Here is a 22,310-nt window from a genome sequence, read left to right as displayed (position 1 = left end):
CCATTGAAACTTACTTAAAAAGAAAATTGAACTTCATACTAACCATTTATCAAAGACATGTATAAACTTACATCAATTAAGAGCAATGACATACACTCAACATTCGCCATCATTATTGTTAATTACAAGACTTACTACAGCCGGATGCATGTTTAAAATTTCGAGGATAGTTGCTGGGGCAGGGGTTGTGGGAATCAAGGGTAAAAGAAAGCAACTGGGGTGTAGGGAAAGCATATCTATATTTCAATTTGATAATAGGCTGGAGAGATGTCCATAACTCAATGCACCTGTTTCTCTTCATGTTTACCAAAATTCTTACAGAGAAACCGACATTCATGGGCAAGTATCCTCACAATGAGGAAGCTCATCAGAGAAAAATCAAATGGTGGGAAACAAAAGATGCCTATTCCAAAAGCAAAAAAGTTTCTCTTTAAAAGCTTCAGGTTACCCAATGTCACACAGTAGCTACTGTTCTTTTATCTTTTTCTTTTTGGGATTTGGTTGCAGTGTAATGAAGAGACATCCTATGATGATCAGAGAATTTCAAGCATGAAAAATCTATCCAAAAAAGGAGAGAAATGAAAAATGGATGAAGGAAAACACATCCTGTCCCCTAGGTTCAGTTGGCAGATTATTTAAGTCAACAATCTCTTTCTTCATGTATGAAATATAGCAATTCCCATCCAGATATACCAAGACTGTTAGTAGTAGGCAACCATTTTTTTCCCTCTTCAAACACAAGAAAATGCTCAGTTGTAGATCTTTGAACTGTTAGGATTTTTGCCCCAATTTTCTTATCAAATTTAAGTTTTACTTTTTCTTGTAAGAAAAATAAAAGTAACCATAAATACTTTTACTTTTTCTGAAAGGAGGATATAAAACTTTTCCATATTTGGCTAACCTTTTTCTTGGAGGAAAGGTTTTGGAAATCTATAAATAGAAGACGCCCTTCTCATACCACAACATATCAACATCTACAATGTAGTCGTTTAAAGAGTCTTGTTTAGGGGGAGATTTTTCTCAATAGTTTTAATGTTTTTCGATATTAGATTTTCAATATATAGATCTCTTGACCAAAATATATCAATATTATTATGTTTTTAGTTTAGTTTTCTTTGTCGTCTGATTTATCATCTTATGGTTTGCAAACTTTAAGCTTCCACATGACGCTCTCTCGATTTCGAACCCAACAAGTGGTATCAGAGCTTACGGTTTAATGGTTCAATGGTATGGTGAGACGAGATTAAACAGGTTTAAAGCGGTTTCAAAATCAAACTCTCTAATAGTTTTATGTTTTCTTTTATATTAGGTTTTTATATGCAAGCCAATTGACCAAACTATATAATAATCATGTTTTAGTAAAAAAAAAAAAACCTTGTTGGGTTCGAAATCGAGAGGCGTCATGTGGAAGCTATTAGTTGCAAACTATGAGACGATAAATAAGATGACACATGAAAAATTAAATAAAAAATATATTATTGGATATGGTTTGGCCAAACGGCCTACATATGAAAAATAAAATTGAAAATCCTAAAACTTATTGGGAGAAATCTCCCCCTAAACAAAGATTCTTTGATAACTACATTGTGGATGCTATTGTGTTATGGTATGAGAAGGGGATCTTCTATTTATAGATGTCCAAAACCTTTCCTCCAAGAAAGAGGTTTGCCAAATAAAAAAAGTTTTATATTTTTCTTTCAGGAAAAGTAAAAGTATTTATGATTACTTTTATTTTCCTTACAAGAAAAAGTAAAAATTAATTTTTGTAAGAAAATCAGTGCAAAAATCCTAACATGAAGAAGTCTGAAAATAAGGTAACGCGAGTTCCTTCAGATTTAAATAAGAAACCTTTGGGCATGCACCTCCCTAAACTGCTAGTCTTAATAAGCATTTTTAACTCAAGAAGATGAAAACTTATATTGCTACGCCAATAAAGACTTGGCTTGACGAGAGTGAACACTGTGTGAGACCACAACAAAAGCTGACATTAACGTACTAGCATGGACAAATACGTAACGAACCCCTCTGCAGTAACAACTTAAGCACTAAAAATTTATGTTGCCCGGAAGACAATTGATTTTTATAACAAAACAAGATCACTCTTCAGAAGTTTTCAATTGTAAATCCATACAAGTTGTGTTGTATAAAATTACTGCAATAAGACCTCCACCACCAGGAAACTCTCGGTCAATGAGATCTCTTCGTTAGAAGGAAGTAGACCTTGCTTCTCAACCCACTGTCGAGCCATATCAATGAGATTGCCACTGCTTCCTCTAACACCCTCTTTTGCAGCGATATCTGCGACCGCCAGGACCACCTGAAGCTAGAGGAGCCGAGAATGTCCCTATTGTTGCTATCTTTACAGCCCACTTCTGCAAGCTTGTCTTTGTCCTTTGAGATAGATCATATACAAAGATAATACCTAAAATAGAAATTGAAAATCGTCCATATTAGTTTTCATCTGACTATCACCAGGATGAATAGTTATAAAAAGTGCTTCCCACTGCCTTAGAGAGAAAGAGAGAGTATAAAAGTAACACCTCCAGTGGAACTAAAAATGATTTCACCTAACTATCATCAGAATTTAAAATGCATTCTTCACAGAAAGAGAGTCATCCATTAAAATCTCCCTAATGAAGGAAAATTCAGGAACAAAAATTTGATGACAACAAACATGTCAGATCTCTGAGTTCTGTTTAAAAAAACAAACATAATCAGTTATCTAGAACGTTTTTATGGTTTGACCATCTTTTGACATTAATTATCAGGTATCAGTTAAAGGTCATCCAGAATACATATTGTAACTTGTACGAGTTTGCATAAGAATTTTTTTTGGTATACAAAGCAGTTTAAGAGATGAATCTAGTTGCTCACCATTAATTTGCCAGTAGAACAGAGTGCTGGGTTCAAAGCATATGAAAAAGTGTGAATGAAAAATGAAGAAAAAATGGTGGAAAGAAGGGAGACACTAATTTAGAAAGTGTACTCCCAAATTGAAAAGTTCACTCTTTCTCCCACATTGGTGGAATGAAAGAACCTGTGAGTGTTTAAAATAAGGAACACTTACTCCACATGGTAAGTGAGGCAAGAAATAAGAGATGTCTTGCGCTGTCGTCGTCGCTCACTTAGCTTCGGCTTCGGATTTGTCAATCGATCGATGAGATCTATCTTTTTGGACAAAGTTTATTTGACAGAAATTCAAAAATTTAGTTTGAAAATACCAAAGGGGAAACCAAAACTTTTTCCTATGTTTTGATACTCCATATATATGCATGCATGCAGATTCCAAAATAGTGTTTCGAAATAATGGAGTGCTGAAACGAAGGGATGCAACCCTTCAACGAAATGACACACTGATTCATGAAATGGTATGCCTGTTCGGAGAAGACACATTCTTTGGATGAATAGACATGGCTTTTCCAGAAAGGTCACACCTTTTAAGTGAACCATTGGCACTTTTCAGAAGAGGCACATGTTGGCTATATAAACCTGCTTTCATCCACAGGTTTAGGTATGAATTTTCTGAAATACAAATTCTCTTCTTGTCTTGAAAAAATTTCTGTGTGATCTATCAAACCATTGAGTGAATTATCTGAATCCAACAATTTGAGGTACCGCTATTGTTTGGATTGAAGGCCATTTTATCCTGGGAGGAAGATTCTAGAACCTCGGGTATAGTGAGGGAAATTATTCCTTAAGGATATTTCATGAATTCGGAGGACTTGATCTTAAATTTTGTTTCATCTCTTTTCTGAATCTTAACACACTTCTTAGATAGATTATTCGTAATCTAGTGTTGAAGGTGTTACAGAACTTCATAAGTGTTCTTGTCTTGGACTTGAACTAGTGTTGAAGTTTCTGTTTCTTATATACAGATCTTGTACCGAATACATAAAAGATTAAAATCTTAAGGAATAATTTTTTTTTGCAGAATCTGTATTGCTTGTTTTTGGAGATTAAAGCTTTAAGCTTTCTACTCCGTTTGAACTTAACTAGTGATTCAAAGACATAAAATCTTCATCACAAGTTAAAGATCATTCGGTTGACGATTGAAAGTAATAAAAACTTCATGTTTAACTAGAAACAAGAAAAAGAGTTTAAAGTTGCTTAACTTTATAAATAGTATTCTGAGAAATACTAAAATTTATTGTCTTGTGGTGACATGAAAAATGACTAACGAAAGTCAAATGCAAGATGCGTCTACGACTGTGGGGGTAACTAGCATTGCTTCAACAAGTCGAGAAAATACTCCACAACCAATGGCACCTGCATAGAAGCCTGAAAAATTTGCGGGCATTGACTTTAAGCGATGGCAACAAAAGATGTTCTTTTACCTCACCACTCTATGCCTTCGAAGGTTCACTAATGAGGATGCTCCTGAGGTGCCCGAGGGAACCTTGGACAAAGAGCATTTCATGATTATAGAAGCTTGGAAACACTCAGACTTTCTTTGCAAGAATTATATATTGAGTGGTCTCCAAGACGACCTCTACAATATTTACAGTGGAACTAAGACATCGAATGAATTGTGGGGGGCACTAGAATGAACATACAAGATAAAGGATGTGGGAATTAAGAAATTCTTTATTGCAAGGTTCTTGGACTTTAAAATGATAGATAGCAAATCGGTTGTCTCTCAAGTGCAAGAATTACAAGTACTCATTCACGATTTCCTAGCAGAAGGTATAGCTTTGAAAAATACCTTAGTTGAAAAAATTGAAAATGTTCTTAGTACTCACATAAACTGTTTTGTAGGTTTGATTATAAATGATGCATTTCAAGTAGCAACGATCATTGAGAAGCTACCACCTATGTGGAAAGACTTAAAAACTACTTGAAGTACAAACACAGGGAGATGACTGTCGAAGATCTTATTATCCGACTATGTATTAAAGAGGATAATAAGGTTGTAAAGAGAAGGTCAAAAGGAAATTCTATAATTAATAGAGCACATATTATAGAAGATGACCAAAACAATTTTAAGAAAAGAAAGAAAGTTGAACAAGGAAGCCATCAACCTAAGAAAAAATTCAAGGGAAAGTGCTTCAACTGTGGCAAGATTGGCCCTAAGTCCACGGATTGTCGTGCCCCTAAGAAAGGGAAGAAAAAGGACCAAGCAAATATGATTGAGTCCAACAAAGAATGTGATGATCTGTGTGCTATATTTTCAGAATGTAAGTTGGTGGGGAATCCTAGCGAGTAGTGGATAGATTCTGGTGCCACCCGTCATGTTTGTGCCAACAAAGAGTTGTTTTCATCATTCGCTGTGGCTCAAGTGGAAGAAATGATCTACATGGCTAACTCCGCTACGGCTAAGGTAGAAGGAACAGGAAAAATAGGCTTGAAAATGACTTCAAGAAAGGTCTTGACACTTAACAATGTCTTGTACATTCTGGAATTACGTAGGAACTTGATTTCTATTTCACTTCTAGACAAGAAAGAATTCAGATGTGTAGCCGTTTCTGGAAAAATTATAATTAACAAAGAAGAAGTGTATGTAGGGAAAGGCTATCTCACCGAGGGACTTTATAAGATGAATGTAATGAATATTGAAATAAATAAAAGTTCAAATTCTTCTTACTTGCTTGAGTCTTATAATTTATAGCATGAACGTTTAGGCCATGTTAATTACAAAACATTATGAAAATTGATTAAATTAGAAGTTTTTCCAAACTTTGAGTGCAATAAATTAAAGTGTCAAACGTGTGTGGAATCAAAGTATGTAAAACATCCTTATAAGTCCGTTGAAAGAAATTCTAATCCTTTAGACTTAGTACATACTGACTTTTGTGATATGAAGTCAATACCATCACGTGGTGGGAAAAAGTATTTTATAACTTTTATTGACTATTGCACTAGATATTGTTATGTCTACTTGCTAAATAGTAAGGATGAAGCAATAGATGCATTTAGGCAATACAAAACTGAAGTAGAAAATCAGTTAGAGAAAAAGATAAAAATGATAAGAAGTGGTAGGAGCAAAAAATATGAATCTCCCTTCGCCAAAATATGTGTAGAGAATAGAATTGTCCATCAAAATACGGTCCCACATTCACCTCAATCTAACGGAATTGCAGAAAAAAAAACTTTGAAGGAAATGATGAATGCCTTGCTTATAAGTTTTGGTTTACCGCAAAACTTATGGGGGGAGGCTATCCTTACAGCCAATCGTATACTCAATAGAGTTCCCCATAGTAAGACACAATCAATTCCTTATGAAAAATGGAAAGAAAGAAAACCCAACTTGAAATATTTCAAAGTATGGGGGTGTCTTGCAAAGGTCCAAGTTACTATGCCTAAAAGGATTAAGATAGGACCTAAGACTGTGGACTGTGTGTTCATAGGATATGCTAAAAGCAGTAAAGCATATTGGTTTTTGGTTCATAAATCCGAACATCTGAATATAAATGAAAATACAATAATTGAATTAAATAATGCTGAATTCTTTGAAAATATTTACCCGTATAAAACTAGACATGAACAGTCTAGTGGAGGGTCTAAATGACCTCAAGATGAACCTAGTAAGATTGTACATAATGAAGAGAATCTAAGATGTAGTACACATCAAAGAAATTCTACTACGTTTGGATCAGATTTTTTAACATTTCTCTTAGAAAATGAGCCTCAAATATTTAAAGAAGAGTTGTCGTCTTCGAACTCATTCTTATGGAAAGAGGCAGTCAATAGTGAGATTGATTCAATCTTAAGCAACCATACATGGGAATTGGTTGATCTTCCTCTAGGAAATAAACCTTTAGGTTCTAAATGGATCTTCAAAAAGAAAATAAAAGCGGATGGTACTATTGACAAATACAAGGCAAGACTTGTAGTAAAAGTCTTCAAACAAAAAGAAGGTCTTGATTACTTTGATACATACTCGCCAGTAATAAGGATAACATCAATTTGAATGTTAATTGCCTTGGCAGCGGTATATGGTCTTGATATCTATCAAATGGATGTGAAAACCGCATTTCTAATTGGAGGAGGAAATTTACATAGAATAGTCTAAAGGTTTTGTGGTTCCAGGAAAGGAGAATAAGGTGTGTAAGCTTATTAAGTCATTGTATGGACTAAAGCAAGCACCTAAACAATAACATGCGAAGTTTGACCAAACCATGTTGGCAAACGGGTTCAAGATAAATGAATATGATAAATGTGTTTATATTAAAGACACTCCAAATCACCAAGTCATTGTTTATTTATATGTGGATGATATGTTGATCATCAGTAGAGACATTTCTGATATAAATGCAATAAAGCGAATGCTCGAGAGCAAGTTTAATATGAAAGACCTTAGAGTTGAGGATGCGATCTTAGGTATAAGAATTTATAGAACTCCACAAGGGTTGGAATTATCACAGTCTCACTATATCAAAAAGGTACTTGTCAAATTCAAGTATATGGAATTCGGTATTGCCAAGACTTCTTTGGATGTGAGCTTTGAACTTCAAAATAATGAAGGTGAAAGTGACTCAAAATTGGAGTACACAAGAGTATTGGGATGTTTAATATATATAATGAATTGTACACGATAAGACATAGCATTCTCTATTAGTAAATTGAGTCGGTACATGAGTAATCCCAACAAAACTCATTGGATGGAAATGAAAAGAATTTTGGGGTATCTTAAATACACTCAAGACTATGCCTTACATTATAATAAATATCCTACGGTACTTGAAAGCTATAGTGATGCAAATTGGATCACCGGATTAAACGAAGTCAAATCCATAAGTGGATATGTATTTACTATCGGTGGAGGAGCAGTCTCTTGGAAATTATCCAAACAGACTTGTATTACTCGCTCTACAATAGAATCTAAATTTATCGAATTGGATAAATCGGGTGAAGAAGCAGAATGGCTCTGGAATTTCTTGAAAGATATTTCTTATTCAACCAAACCAGTGGCAGCAGTATGTATACACTGTGATAACCGAGCGGCAATAGGTTGGGCAAGGAGCATGATGTACAACGGTAAATCTCATCACATATGATAGAGACATAATACTGATAGGGAACTTCTCTCTAATGGAATTATTACTGTTGACTATATAAAGTCAAAGGATAATATGTCGGATCCACTTACAAAAGGCCTATCTAGAGAAGAAGTGGAAAGGACATCCAAGGGAATAGGTTTAAGGCCTAGGATGAGTAAGCATGGAGGTAACTCTACCTAGCAGACCGGAGATCCCAAGAGCTAGGTTTAAGGAGATCAAATAAAGTTGTGTCTGACAAGTTCAACATTGTCAATTACCCAACCCATTCTCATGATATAGACATTGTGTAGTAAACAAGCATAAGACTTAAAGTGAAAGTCTTTTAATGATTATCTAAATTTGATAGATTTGACCAAATAGTTTAATCTATAGTATAGAATGTTTAGAAATCACCTATATGAGGGTAAAATGGAAGCCTCTTCAAGAAGAATGTTAGTAAAGGCCTATTTTCTAAGCTCTCATAAAACCGAGATGTGTTCATGGCTGAAAAAAACAAAATCGTGAGAACCATAAACGTTAAAAGGATGGTTGTATGACATGTGTAGTCTAGGTGTACACTAAAGCTCAACGGTTCAAAGATATAATCAATCGATTGACCGAGTGCATCCAACGCATGTTCACAATGGAAAGTTCAAAGGGAAACCCATTTATCCAGATGCAATCAGTCTTTGCTTGATGATCACATACTTGTCCGTAAAATTATTATGAAAAAATAGCCATTTCCCATTCATGTGGAGGATTGTTGGGTTCAAAGTATATGACAAAGTGTGAATAAAAAATAGAGAAAAAATGGTGGAGAGAAAGGAGACACTAATTTAGAAAGTGTACTCCCAAATTGAAAAGTTTACTCTTTCTCCCACATTGGTGGAACAAGAGAACTTGTGAGTATTTAAAATAAGGAACACTTACTCCACATGGTAAGTGAGGCAAGAAATAAGAGATGCCTCGCGCCGTAGCTCGGCTCGGCTTCGGCTTCGGATTTGGATTTGGATTTGGATTTATCAAATAATCGATCGATGAGATCTATATTTTTTGACAAAGTTTATTTGACAGAAATTTAGTTTGAAATACCAAAGGGAAAAATACATATTTTTCCTGTGTTTTGATACTCCATTTATATGCATGCATGCAGATTCCAAAATAGTATTTCGAAATAGTGCAGTACTGAAACAAAGTGATGCCACCCTTCAACGAAATGACACACTGATTCATAAAAAGGTATGCCTGTTTGGAAAAGACACATTCTTTGGACGAACAGACATGGGTTTTTCAGAAAGGTCACACTTTTTAAGTGAACCATTGCCACTTTTCAGAAGAGGCACATGTTGGGTATATAAACCTGCTTTCATCCACAGGTTTAGGTGCGAATTTTCTAAAATAAAAACTCTCTTCTTGTCTTGAAAAACTTTCTGTGTGATCTATCAAACCGTTGAGTGAGTTCGCTGAATCCAATAATTTGAGGTGCCGCTATTGTTTGGATTGAAGGCCATTTTATCCTGGAAGAAAAATTCCAAAACCTCGGGTACACTGAGGGGAATTATTCTTTAAGGACACTCTGTGAATTCGGAGGACTTGGTCTTAAATTCTGTTTCATCTTTTTTTTGAATCTTAACACACTTCTTAGATAGATTATTTATAATCTAGTGTTGAAGCTGTTACAGAACTTCATAAGTGTTCTTGTCTTAGACTTGAACTAGTGTTGAAGTTTGTGTTTCTTATATACAGATTCGTGTACCCGAATACATATAAGATAACACAGAGATCGACATTCTTTGTAACGATCATGTCCTGATATATCCCTGAGTTCAATAAAAAAATATCTTTAAGCATCGCCTTTTACGCTAGTTGGGGAGCTACCAGAATTTCCATAAGTAGTGTGCTTTACAGAAGAAACAAGAAAAGATTAGTTTTGACATGGGCATGCATCCTCAGCACACTTTTCATAGTATAGGGAGAACAAAATTAACTATGAATCATACTTTTACTTTGACTGTACAACCAATTATTTGAGGAGGGTGAGAGGTGGAAGAACCATTGATAAGCAAATGAACAAGATAAGTCTTCTTCATACCTACAAGAAATATGAAGAACAAAAATGGTGAAACGGAAGCTGAAAATGATGAATCACTGTGTATAAATAAAGAGGGAGAAGCTAATATCCTGAACATCTTACAAAGTCTGAATATTGTAGGAAAAAAACAGGAAAGACTTGAAAACTTAATAAGAAGACTACATCAGATGGATTTACATTATAGAAATTGATGACTAAAGTCTAGTGAACCCAGCCAAACATTCCACCAGTGCTTCATCTGATGTATCCAGGACATTTCATAGGCTAAAGCCAAGCACGATAGAAAAAATAGTGGCTCCATTTAATGTTTCTTACTTTTCTTATGTTTGTTTTGCTTTAAGGGAGTACAAAAGAAAATAACAACAAAAGAAGAAAGCAAAAGAATGACTTTTCTTTGTATATTGCTTAATATGATAAAAGGTTATTTATAAGCCTCCAAAAACAAAGTTATTTGGGAAAAAATGTATAATTACCATGTGTGGGTCCATCTACTTGGACATCAAGATTAGCTATGAGCCACAGGGGCATCAACACTATTTTTACAACACTCCCCCTTAGATGTTCATGAAAAATAAATGTTTATATTGGTAAAAAACCATTATACAAATTGTGTTGATTGCTGTTATAAAAGTAAAATTGTGTCAATAACGAGTTACAAAATAACAATAAGCTATCAAGGTAATAATCGATATCAACAAAGAAGTTGGAGGAAGATAGAGATTTAATTTCTCTTCAAAGTTGATGTACAAATGAACTGAATTGATGTTCTTTTTATAGAAGAACAGAAGAAACTATGTAAGCTACTTGCAAGTAGTTTATTTGATTGCAAACTTATCTGACTAAAAACTTATCTGATTGCAAGCTTATCCAATAATTGTGTAATAGACATCAACATAAGGTGTTTTTAAACTTCAGGTAAGTATAGGATTTAGAAGCTATGACACTGGTAGATTGTCCTGTTGGGACATTAATTCGAATAGAGACATTCTCTGCAGGAATATGTGACTTGGTTATTCTCTTCAAATCAGTAAATGATCTGGCATTTGATTTGCTATTTTCTGCACATGAATGATCCTCTAGAGCTCTTTTTTGCAAGCTTATCCAATAAATTATGTAATGGGCATTCACAATATGATGTATTTATAACACTCCCTCTTGGATGTTTATTAATGGATAGTGTGTCTCATTAAAACTTAATAGGGAAACCGAGTAGGAAAAAATTCTAGTGAAGGAAAAATAGTGCATGTATTAGCTAATGGAAAACCTTAAAAACATTAGCTAATGGAAAAAGAGTACAATGGCATTAATGAGATATCATTTTGAATCGGTTCGCAATGCAACATAACTTACTGATATCTTATCACTTTATTATTTTTAGGTACGGGAATCTCTTATGAGGTTTCATGAACTATTATGTTGAAGGCTTTTCAAGAGCATATTGCATCCTTATTATGATAATTAACTTTTCTTATTTTTCAAGGATTATTGAAATTGATTAGTTTGCCATGCTCTATGCATGTCATAGACTCTGTACTTTTGGGACATTAAATAAGAGCATTTCTAGCTGAAATATAAAATTAATTTTAGATCAGAAAATGCTTCTAGCATTATAACTAACTTGTATTTTGAATAAGGATCATACTAATGATAATTCACTACATATTTATGTGTGGAACCTTTCTCCATAATCTCATTTTCATCCATATCCCCTCGTATATGACCAGGAGGCTCAGGGGATCATTCATTTGCAAAATAGTAAATCAAATGACAAACACATTTACTAATTTGAAGAGGATACCTAAGTTATATATCCTTGCATAGAATGTGTCTATCTGAATTAATGTCTTAATAGGACAATCTAATAGTATCATAGCTTCTGAATCCCGTACACCCTAAAGCATGGTAGATCATTGGGTTCCAAGGATAAAACTCATGATTTCTATCCCTTTTTAGAGTGGTAACAATGTATTCATTAATAAAAAGATTTTATGGGTAATAATAGTACAACGAAAAGAAGAAAGCCCACCAAGATTCTAAGATGGCATCGGCATCCTCTATACAAAATTCTTTACACCAAAAATCATACTCAAAATACAATTCATCTTTACTTTATGTACTGGATTACCTTTGTTCTCAAAACATCCCCTATTTCTTTCCCTCCAGATGGTCCACAAATACACCTTTTATCCTTAATATACCATATTATGAATATCCATTTACATACATAGTTTATTAGATAAGCTTGAAATTAGATAAGTGTTCTGGATCCGTGGAAGTTAATTAAGTAAATATTTAATTATATTTTAGTAGTTTTATTTATTATTATTATTATGGAGTAGCCAACGTTCTCTCTCTCTCTAACGTACAGTATTAACGTTCACCTTAATGTTTCATTTTGACTGACCGGTGGACTCTGATGCCGGTGATGGTGTAGATGAGCTACAAACAAATAAGATCTACCCTCTCTCCCTCTTTCTCTTCCCTCCCCAGATCTATCTCCCTAGTTTCTCGTTATTGTCTTCCTTACCCATCTCCTTTCTTATCCTCTCACTGCTATCATCGATGGGTTTAGGGTTCCCGCCGACTCGACTCCTGTAACGGGAAAGGTGTTCATCACTGGCCAAATAGGTAGGTCAAACTAGTTGGTTCAACGTCCGACATCGTCCAGATCCCGGTAAGACTCTGAATATGCTCCAGTAAAATTCAGGCGACGATCTAGCGACCTCTTTCCTGTCGACCTTGTTCTGGCAAGCAATTTTTGATATCAAAATTAATGGAACCAGAAGCACGCAGGCATACCAGTGACATCTAAACTTTGATTATTTCATCACTTCATACGGTTTGTTTTCTTTATATTATTTTTGTCTTTTGTCTACCTCTTCTGCATCCTTTACCTGTTGCTTGTGATCATAGTTATGACTGGCTTCTTTGCTTACTGGTGGAGATTGTTTGTGTTGTCTTTAACTACTAGAACCCGTTGATTCCTATCTTGGCTACCTGTTTTTTTTTTGGGATTATTCCATCGCTTGGCTTATTTATAATTTGTGGGATTAACTTTTTCCTTAATTATTCAATCCACTTTGCTTGTACCTTTTATTTCTTGTTATTGCTTTATTACTATTGTTGTTTGTACTTTTATAGAGTTGTGGCTGTGGGCATTGATGGTAGGTTTGGGTCATATCTGAGGGAGTTGGGGAGGGCGGCTGTTTTGGGGGTGGAAGAGGGAAGAAGAGTGGGTGTGGGAGTGGGGGCAAGGTCTGGAGTTAGGGGTGGTAGAGAAAGACGTCTTTCTAGAGTTGGTAGGATGAGGGTTGGGTCTTGGAATATAGGGACTCTTCAGGGTAAGTCTATAGAGCTGGTGAAGATTCTTAAAAAGAGGAGGATCAATATTGCGTGTGTATAAGAGACTAAGTGGGTAAGATCTAAGGCTAGGGATGTAGACAGTTACAAGCTTTCGTACTCTGGTAATGAGAGGCATAGGAATGAAGTTGGCATATTAGTGGATGAAGAGTTTAGAGAGCAGGTAGTGAAGGTTAAGAGGATCAGCGATAGGTTGATGACTGTTAAGTTGGTCATTGGGGGGTTTACCCTGAATGTGTTTAGTGTTTATGCACCGCAGGTGAGCTTGGATAGGGAGGAGAAATTGCAATTTTAGGAGGCTTTAGATGAGGTGGTGAGAGGAGTGCCTAGTTCTGAGAAGATTATTGTAGCAGGGGACTTCAATGGGCACATTGGGGCGTTACCGTAAGGCTTTGGTGATGTGCATGGTGGTTTTGGTTTAGGGGAGAGGAATGAAGAGGGAGCTGCTCTACTGGATTTTGCAAGGTCCTTTGGGTTGGTAGTGGTGAATTCGAGCTTCCTAAAGAAGGGTGATCACTTGATCACCTTTCGAAGCATAATAACCAAGACCTAAATTGACTTTTTGCTGCTTAGGAAAGGGGATAGGGTGTTGTGTAAGGACTGTAAACTATTCGAGTGAGAATTTTTTAACCCAGCATAGACTCTTGGTAATGGACTTGGGTATTAAGTAAGGTAAGAGGAAAAGGGGTGAGGAGGGTAGACCTAGAATTAAGTGAGGTAGCTTAATGCCGGCGACTGCGTAGGAGATAGAAAAGAAGGTGGCAAGAATGAAGGTGTGGAAATGTAGAGGAGACGTGGATGGTATATGGGATAAGGTGGATAGGTGCATCAAAGAGACTGCTAGTAAGGTGTTGGGTATTTCTAAGGGCCGGGTTGGTCATCGTCGGGGGGATTAATGGTCGAATGAAGAAGTTAAAAAGAAAGTGGAGACTAAGAAAGGGGCATATGCTAAGTTGATTAAGAGTAAGGATAAAGATGAGAAGCGGGGTAATAGGGAGGAGTACAAGATAGATAAGAAAGAGGCTAAGTTAGTAGTTACAGCGGCTAAGACGGCAGCGTTCAAGAGCTTGTACAGGGGGTTAGAGAAGAAAGAAGGGGGAAAAAAGGTTGTTTAGGCTTGCTAAGGCTAAGGAGAGGAAGGTTCGTGACCTCAACTAGGTAAAGTTTATTAAGGAGGGATGGTAGAGTGTTGGTGGAGGATGGTCACATTAAGAAGAGGTGAAAGTCATACTTTTATAGGTTACTGAATGATGAAGGGGATAGGGTTATTATATTAGGGGAGCTGGAGCACTCAGAGAAGTGTCGTGACTTTAGCTATTGTAGACGTTTTAAGGTAGAGGAGGTCAGAGAGGTCGTTCGCAGGATGGTTGGGGTAGGACGATGGGGCCTGATGAGATTCCTGTAGATATCTGGAAGTTTTCTAGCGAGGTTGGCTTAAGGTGGTTGACCGAATTATTTAACGACATTTTCAAGTAGGCAAAAATGCCCGAGGCTTGGAGATAGAGTACTATGATCCCTCTATATAAAAACAAGGGTGACATTCAGAGTTGTAATAACTATAGAGGTATTAAGTTATTGAGCCACACTATAAAGATTTGAGAGAGTGGTCGAGTTGAGGTTGAGGAGGATAGTGTCTATCTCGAAGAACCAGTTTGGATTTATGCCCGGACGCTCAACAACAGAGGCAATTCACCTGGTATGGAGACTGGTGGAACAGTATAGGGAAAGGAAGAAGGATCTACACATGGTGTTTATCGACTTGGAGAAGGCGTACGATAAAGTCCCTAGGGAGGTTTTTTGGAGATGCTTAGAGGCGAGCGGGGTCCCGGTGGTGTATAGAAAGCAATCAAGGACATGTATGATGGAGCTAAGACCCAGGTGAGGACGACGGGAGGAGATTCAGAGCATTTCCCTGTCTTGACAGGGTTGCACCATGGATCTACTCTTAGCCCATTTTTGTTTGCTTTGGTAATGGATGTGTTGATGCGGCGGCGTATTCAAAGAGAGGTGCCTTGGTGTATGTTTTTTACAGATGATGTAGTTTTGATCGATAAGACACAGGGAGGTGTGAATGATAAATTAGAGGTGTGGAGACAGACCCTTGATCCTAAAGGGTTCAGGTTGAGTAAAAACAAGACAAAATATTTGGAATGCAAGTTTAATGACTTGAGGCAGGAAAACGAGGTGGTTGTAAGGTTGGACTCCCAGGTGGTGTGTAAGAGGGATAGTTTCAAGTATCTTGGGTCCATGATTTAGGAGAATGGTGAGATTGACGAGGATGTCTCCCACCTTATTGAGGCGGGATGGATGAAGTGAAAGCTCACCTCGGGAGTGTTGTATGATAAGAAGGTGTCACCCAAGATTAAAGGTAAATTCTAAAGGGTGGCAGTTCGTCCGGCCATGTTGTATGGAGTGGAGTATTGGCCAGTCAAGAACTCTCACATTCAAAAATTGAGGGTGGGAAAAATGTAAATATTGCATTGGATTGTGGGCTTACTAGGGGTGATAGAGTTCAGAATAAGACTATTCGGGAAAAGGTTGGAGTGGCTTCGGTGGAGGACAAGATGCGAAAAGTTTGATTGAGATGGTTCGGTCACATGATGAGGAGGGGAATGGATGCCCCAGTTCGTAGGTGTGAGAGGCTAGCTTTGGATAGTTTCAGGCGGGGTAGGGGTAGGCCAAAGAAATATTGGAGAGAGGTGATCTGGCGGGACATGAAGCAGTTACAGCTCACTGAGGACATGACCCTAGATAGAAAGATCTGGAGGACGTGAATTAGGATAGAAGGCTAGTGCCAGTTTGGGTCGTTGGGGTAGGGCACTACTTAGTAGGTGTATTATTCTTGTTATACCACCTTGTTGCATGCTTTATTATGAATTTATTTACTACTACTTATATTTTTTCTTATGGGTGGCGTTTGTTCCATGCTTTATTACGGATTTGCTTATTATTCCTTGTCTTGAACTGGGGGTCCATCGAAAATAGCCTTTTCTACTTCTCCGAAGGTAGTGGTATGGACTGCGTACATCTTACCCTCCCCAGACCCCACTATGTGGGAATACACTGGGTTTGTTGTTGTTGTTGTTATTTATTATTATAGAATAGGGATTTGTATTTTCTACTTTCATAGGGATTAGACTTTCATAAGGATTAGACTATTGATGTAATACTTCTATTTAAAGGGATTTTTGGAGAATAAATCAATAAGTCTTATTTCAGCCAAAAGTAGGACATTAGAGTTCTCTCTTCCATTAAACTCTAAGGTTTCAGTCTCCCTTTAACGAGTTGAAGAGATCAGAGTTCTCTCTTCCATTGAACTCTAAGGTTTCAGCCTCCCTTTAACTAGATGAATTTATATATAGCCCTGTGAATCGATCCTTCCCCAAAAGATCGTAATAATTTGGTATCAGAGCCTAACACAATGGGCGATGAAATCAATTTCAGATTCCAGGAAGAGCGTGTGCTTACAGAAACCCTGATAGACTCTAAAATTACAGCAATGAAACATCTCTATGAAAGAATTGTTCAAGTAATGCAAGAACAATTGTCTAGCTTGGGAATTGGCTGAACTAAACCAGCAATCCATAGATTTGAGTCGTGTAGAGCCCCGACAATTGGCAAATCAACAATTTTTTCTACTAAAGGCAATACATCGCCTATTCAAATAGCCGATCAGAATCATCCAAAAGTGGTAATTCACGTCCAACCATACCAAGGTATACAAAGATGGATTTTTCTACTTATAACGACATCAACGATCCATTAATTTGGTCACATCATTGTGAATAATTTTTTGGAATGGTTGAGTTTTCCATGTTGGGAGAAGCACAATTATGGAATTATTAGCATATGGGCAAATTAGTCATGCTCCGGCAAACTGGTAAAATCAAATCTATCAACGTCAATTTCAAAAAAAGTTGGTTAGGACTGAACTTGGATGATTCAATTTACGCTATTCCCTGGAATTCAAGCTTGAGGACAAGCTCTTTCAACATGAGGGGAGTAATGTTGTGGATCCGTGGAAGTCAATTAATTAAATATTTAATTATATATTAGTAGTTTTTTTATTAGTATAGAATAGGGATTTATATTTCCTACTTTCATAGGGATTAGACTTTCTAGAATAGGATTTTATATTTCCTACTTTCATAAGATTCGACTATTGATGTAATACTCCTATTTAAAGGAGTTTTTGGAGAATAAATCAATAAGTCTTATTTAAGCCAAAAGCAAGAGACTGGAGTTCTCTCTTCCATTGAACTCTAAAGTTTCAGTCTCCCTTTAACGAGTTGAAGAGATCGAAGCTCTCTCTTCCATTGAACTAAGGTTTCAGCCTCCCTCTAACGAGTTTAATTTATATATCACCCTGTGAATCAATCCTTCCTCAAAAGATCATAAAAACAAGCTTGCAACCAGATAAGCAAAAAGTACTTAGGCATAAAGTATGACATGGCCCCACAGTTTCTTAGATAGCTTGCAATTAGCTCAAGCAGACACCTTGTAATCGGATAGTATTACTTTTCTTTGCACTTTTGTTCCTACATTTTTTATTACAAAGAAGGTTATTTATATGCCTTGAAAAATAATTGAGAAAAAAATATGTTATGGCCACACTTACGAGGCACAAAGTGATGGACATCCATTTTACAACACTCTTCCTCAGATGGACATCGATGTAAAACAAAATTCCTAGTGATGTCATAGGATGCATATGATTGAGATCAATGATAAATTTCATCAAAGAAAGATGTTGCCTGAAATATGTTATCAAATGATACAAGTTAGTGGGGCAACTTTGTGCCCAAGTAAGTGGGGTCCACAACACACTTTGTGCAAAGTATTTTTCAAGGCTAGCCTTTATTTGTAATAAGAAATGCATGAACTGAAGAAGGAAAAAATGTAATACTGATCTTGATACTTCCTCTCTCTGCATTTGTATTTTACTATAGTACATCACTTTTATTTTATAACATGTTATCAGCAAAATATGTTATAAAGTAATTGTGATGCAAGTTTAATGAAATGTGATACACAACAACTTTTGTTATTCTATAAATAGGAAGTTAATTTAGTTCATTTGTACATCAAGTTTGAAGAGAGATTTTTGTTCATTTTTACATGTTTGAAGAGAAATAAAATCTCTCTCTCCCTTCAATTTCTTTGGCTATATCTCTTGTTGCCTTAATAGTGTATGTAATTTATAACACATTATCGACACCATCTTTGTTTGATGACTAAAACCTAGGGTACCCAACAAAACATTCCCCCAGTGCTTCATCCGATGTATCCAGGACTATTCATAAAGGCTAAAGCCAGACACGATTGTGAAAGCAAAACAAACACAGGAAAAGTAAGAAGCATTAAATGGAGCCACTATTTTCACTACCGTCCCAACTACATAAATTTCCATCCCCACAAATAATTTTAAATGGTGATCCTCAAAGTTGTTTTGTTTTATTGTTGTTGCTTTTTATTTTCCAATTAAATGGTGAACCTCAAAGACTATCAAAGGATCCAAAGAAGTTGTAAGTTGTAATTCTTCTTTCGCACAAATAAAGACAAACATGGGAGCTATGGAGTCATTTTTTGAAGTGGAATTTCAATTACTAGCAACTTATCTTGCTTCCACGTACAGTATGAATACTATGATATCCAAGCATCATCTGTTACATCTATAATGGTCAAACTCCAAAAAAAGCTTCAAATTATCTTATTAATTGAAACCCCTAAAACGTCTTCAATTAGTCTAACTATTTAAAAATAGACGATAAGAAGCTGAAACTGAAATTTCAATTAAACATTACTTAACATATACTAATCTGTATTTTGATTCACAAATAAGAAAATAACCACTTCAATTTTGTTCAAGATTTGTAGGATGTCACTGACTGATAATCCTTTTCAGCAAAGTGTTACCTGAAAGAGAGAGAGGGAGAGAGAGGATAATCTCTTGATGCAGTATTCCACTCCATGTCAAGGACCATGATGTTAGTCCAACTTATTTAAGTGGAGAAATCAAATCCTAGAATGGGAAAAGTAACTATAAATATATAGTGGATCATTGCAATACCCGTATCAAATGGTATGTGGACTTTGAATATATGGGAAAAGCATTCCTAGTTAAAAGCAACTTAGTAAGCTGACCACATTACTCGGGTATAGGCTTATGTAATAGAATGGAGCTGCTTTGGATATTTTGACCTAGTCATTCAAAGCTTTATTTGGAATTCGCTGAAAGAATAAGAACACGCAATGTGAAGAAGTTTACAAATATTCAGTAAAGCAGAGGAAGATAGGCAAAATGGAGCTGTATATGGTTAAGAGAATTTTAAAGCTGAAGCACCAACAGATAAAGTCAAAATAATTGGAATTTGAGTAGTTGGAAAAAACTGAAGATAATGCTAAAAGATTTAAATCGAACACATGCCTGAAATTCCTTAGTGGCCATGCTTATGTAGGAAAGCAGTGGAAGAAAATGACAAGCAGAAAAATAAATTACATAAAGAAGCATCTAGTGGAGATTCTGATGACAATCACATACTATCCAGCAACTAAAGATCTTCATCAGGAGGATCTAAAGCATTTTCAATCTCATTGGGTGAAAGGTTCCTGTGATTGTCGGTAATGTGCTTGAGACTACCTCACTGTTAAGCTGGGAAGCTATGGTGAGCATGTTTTCAGATAAAGAACATAAACCATCTTCTTTCGGATGGCATGGCCATCAACTGGTTAGTCAGTATGAAGTAGAAGTTAACATCCAATAATTTTTCTGGGTACAAATGAGAGGTCAATTTGATAATGCTGGCTAACCTCAGATCTGAAGTTAAAAGATTGGCCTCCCTCTGATTACCTCGTCACTGCACAAAGTTTCAGAGTAGCTTACTTTTTAAGGAGTACATACATCCACAAAGTGATTGCCTAAATCTTACTGTCAAACTGCTAAAAGGGTCGTCAAAGCCTGAGATGGGGCCATAGACAATTATTGCTTATGAGTTCCTCAGGATCTGGGGAATTTAGAGCCTGTGACTAAGCTGTGTCATGATATGTCTAGTAGGGTGAATGAGTCGACACAACTATAATATATTAAAAGTATAAAGGTTGTTGGGTACGTTATAGTTTTGATGATTGGCAAACTGACAAAGTGATATGAAACATGTCAATCAAGCTGATTCACAGACACACTGTCATATGTAGCTGAAACTTGCATCAAATCATTGATGATTAAAGGCAAGGGTGGAAGAAATCAAGAACCAGATGAGTGGTTAATTATGATATACTCAAGTTACTGATCACGTGATAAATTGAAGAAATTGTGGTTGAATAAAATACTTGAAGACAAGTTAAAGAAAAAGAGTCCTACTCAATCTAGGAGAGAAAGAAAGACGGCAGTGAATAAAAAGAGAAAAAGCAATCCAATTCAAAATAGAAGAGGACATCAACTGAAAGGGAGTCCAATTCAAGATAGGATAGGAAAGCTACTGAAGGAAGTCCAATTCGAAATAGGAGAGGAAATCAACTGAAGGTATTCATCAGAGTTGGCTATAAATACAAGGAAAAAGATTCAAAGAAAGACAGGCACTTATAAAGCAGAAAAGTACAATCTACAGATTGAAATTACGAAGTGCTACTCAACCACTGAAGAAACACATTGAAGAACCTGGTCCTAAGTGCAGAATACAGCTAAGAGTTTTAGCTTTGATTTTTAGAGTTATTCATTATGTTTGAGCTATTCATGTAATATTAGTTTCAGTGTGTTATAAACTGAATTAGGAGCTAGTCTTCGAGTTGGGGAAAACTCAGAGACTTTGGGAACACTTACCTTGGGTGGTGTGTGTGTAGTTAGGAATTAGAGTTTATAATTCCTAGTTGTTGAGTTATAGGGATTAGAGCTTATAATTCATAGTTGTTGAGTTATAGGGATTAGAGTTTATAATTCCTATTTTGTTGGTTACAAGAGTTTTGTAATCAGTCGTTGTTGAGGCTCAGCGTTATTTAGTGAAGTTGGGTTTAAATCCTATAGAGGTGAAGGTCGTGGGTTTTTACACCTTTTTGAGTCAGGTGTTTTCCACGTAAAAATCATTGTGTTCTTTACTTTCTGTTTACTGCTTCCTGGAAATACGTCAGCGGAACATGTCAGGCAATACGTTTTATCTATAAGCAACAGTTAGGCAAAAATAAGACAACCAGTAGGGCACGAATTCTTAACAAGTGGTATCAGAGCGAGGTTGTCTTAAAAATGGCTAGCACCTAAGACAAAAGATCAATATGATGAATTTCACACCACCTACTGGTCACAGTGAAGGTCAATCCACTATTAAACCTCCACTCTTTGATGATTCTCACTTCATTTGGTGGAAAGATAGGATGGAAACCTTCATTCAAGGGGAAGACTACAAGTTATGGGATAGGATTACTGATGTTCCTACTATTCCAATGAAGTTAGAAGATGGGAAACATGTCAAGAAAGTAAGAAGTGAATTCACTCCTAGTGATTTACTGGCATTAAAGAAAAATGCTAAGGCAAAAAACATTTTGGTCTGTGGATTAGGACCTGCTGAATATAACAGGGTATCAACATGCACCACTGCTAAGAAAATTTGGGATGCTCTAATAAATGCTCATGAAGGCACATCTCAAGTAAGAAAATTCAGAGTTTCTCTTCTTTTCACTGAGTATGAGGTATTTAAGATGAAGGAGAATAAAACCTTGCATGAGATGATGACAAGGCTTACTGCCTTAAGAAATGAGTTGACCTCTTTAGGAAAAGCTATATCTGAAGAAGAACAAGTCGAGAAGGTACTGAGGGTATTACAAAAATCAAAGTGGAATATTAAAGTGACTGAAATCAGGAAAGCAAATAAGGATCTTGCAGGCATGACCCT

The 22,310-nt window shown here is 36.1% G+C and overlaps 1 pseudogene; it reads right to left on the bottom strand.

The window, feature by feature from the left end:
• The window catches only part of LOC107849827, a 42,043-nt pseudogene that overhangs the window by 12,847 nt on the left and 6,886 nt on the right, over nucleotides 1-22,310 (bottom strand).

This window comes from Capsicum annuum, chromosome 12, assembly GCF_002878395.1.
Source record: "Capsicum annuum cultivar UCD-10X-F1 chromosome 12, UCD10Xv1.1, whole genome shotgun sequence".
In the NCBI taxonomy this organism is placed as follows: Eukaryota; Viridiplantae; Streptophyta; class Magnoliopsida; order Solanales; family Solanaceae; genus Capsicum; species Capsicum annuum.
Note: the sequence above shows the minus strand (reverse complement) of the source record. Positions and strands in the feature narration are given on the sequence as shown.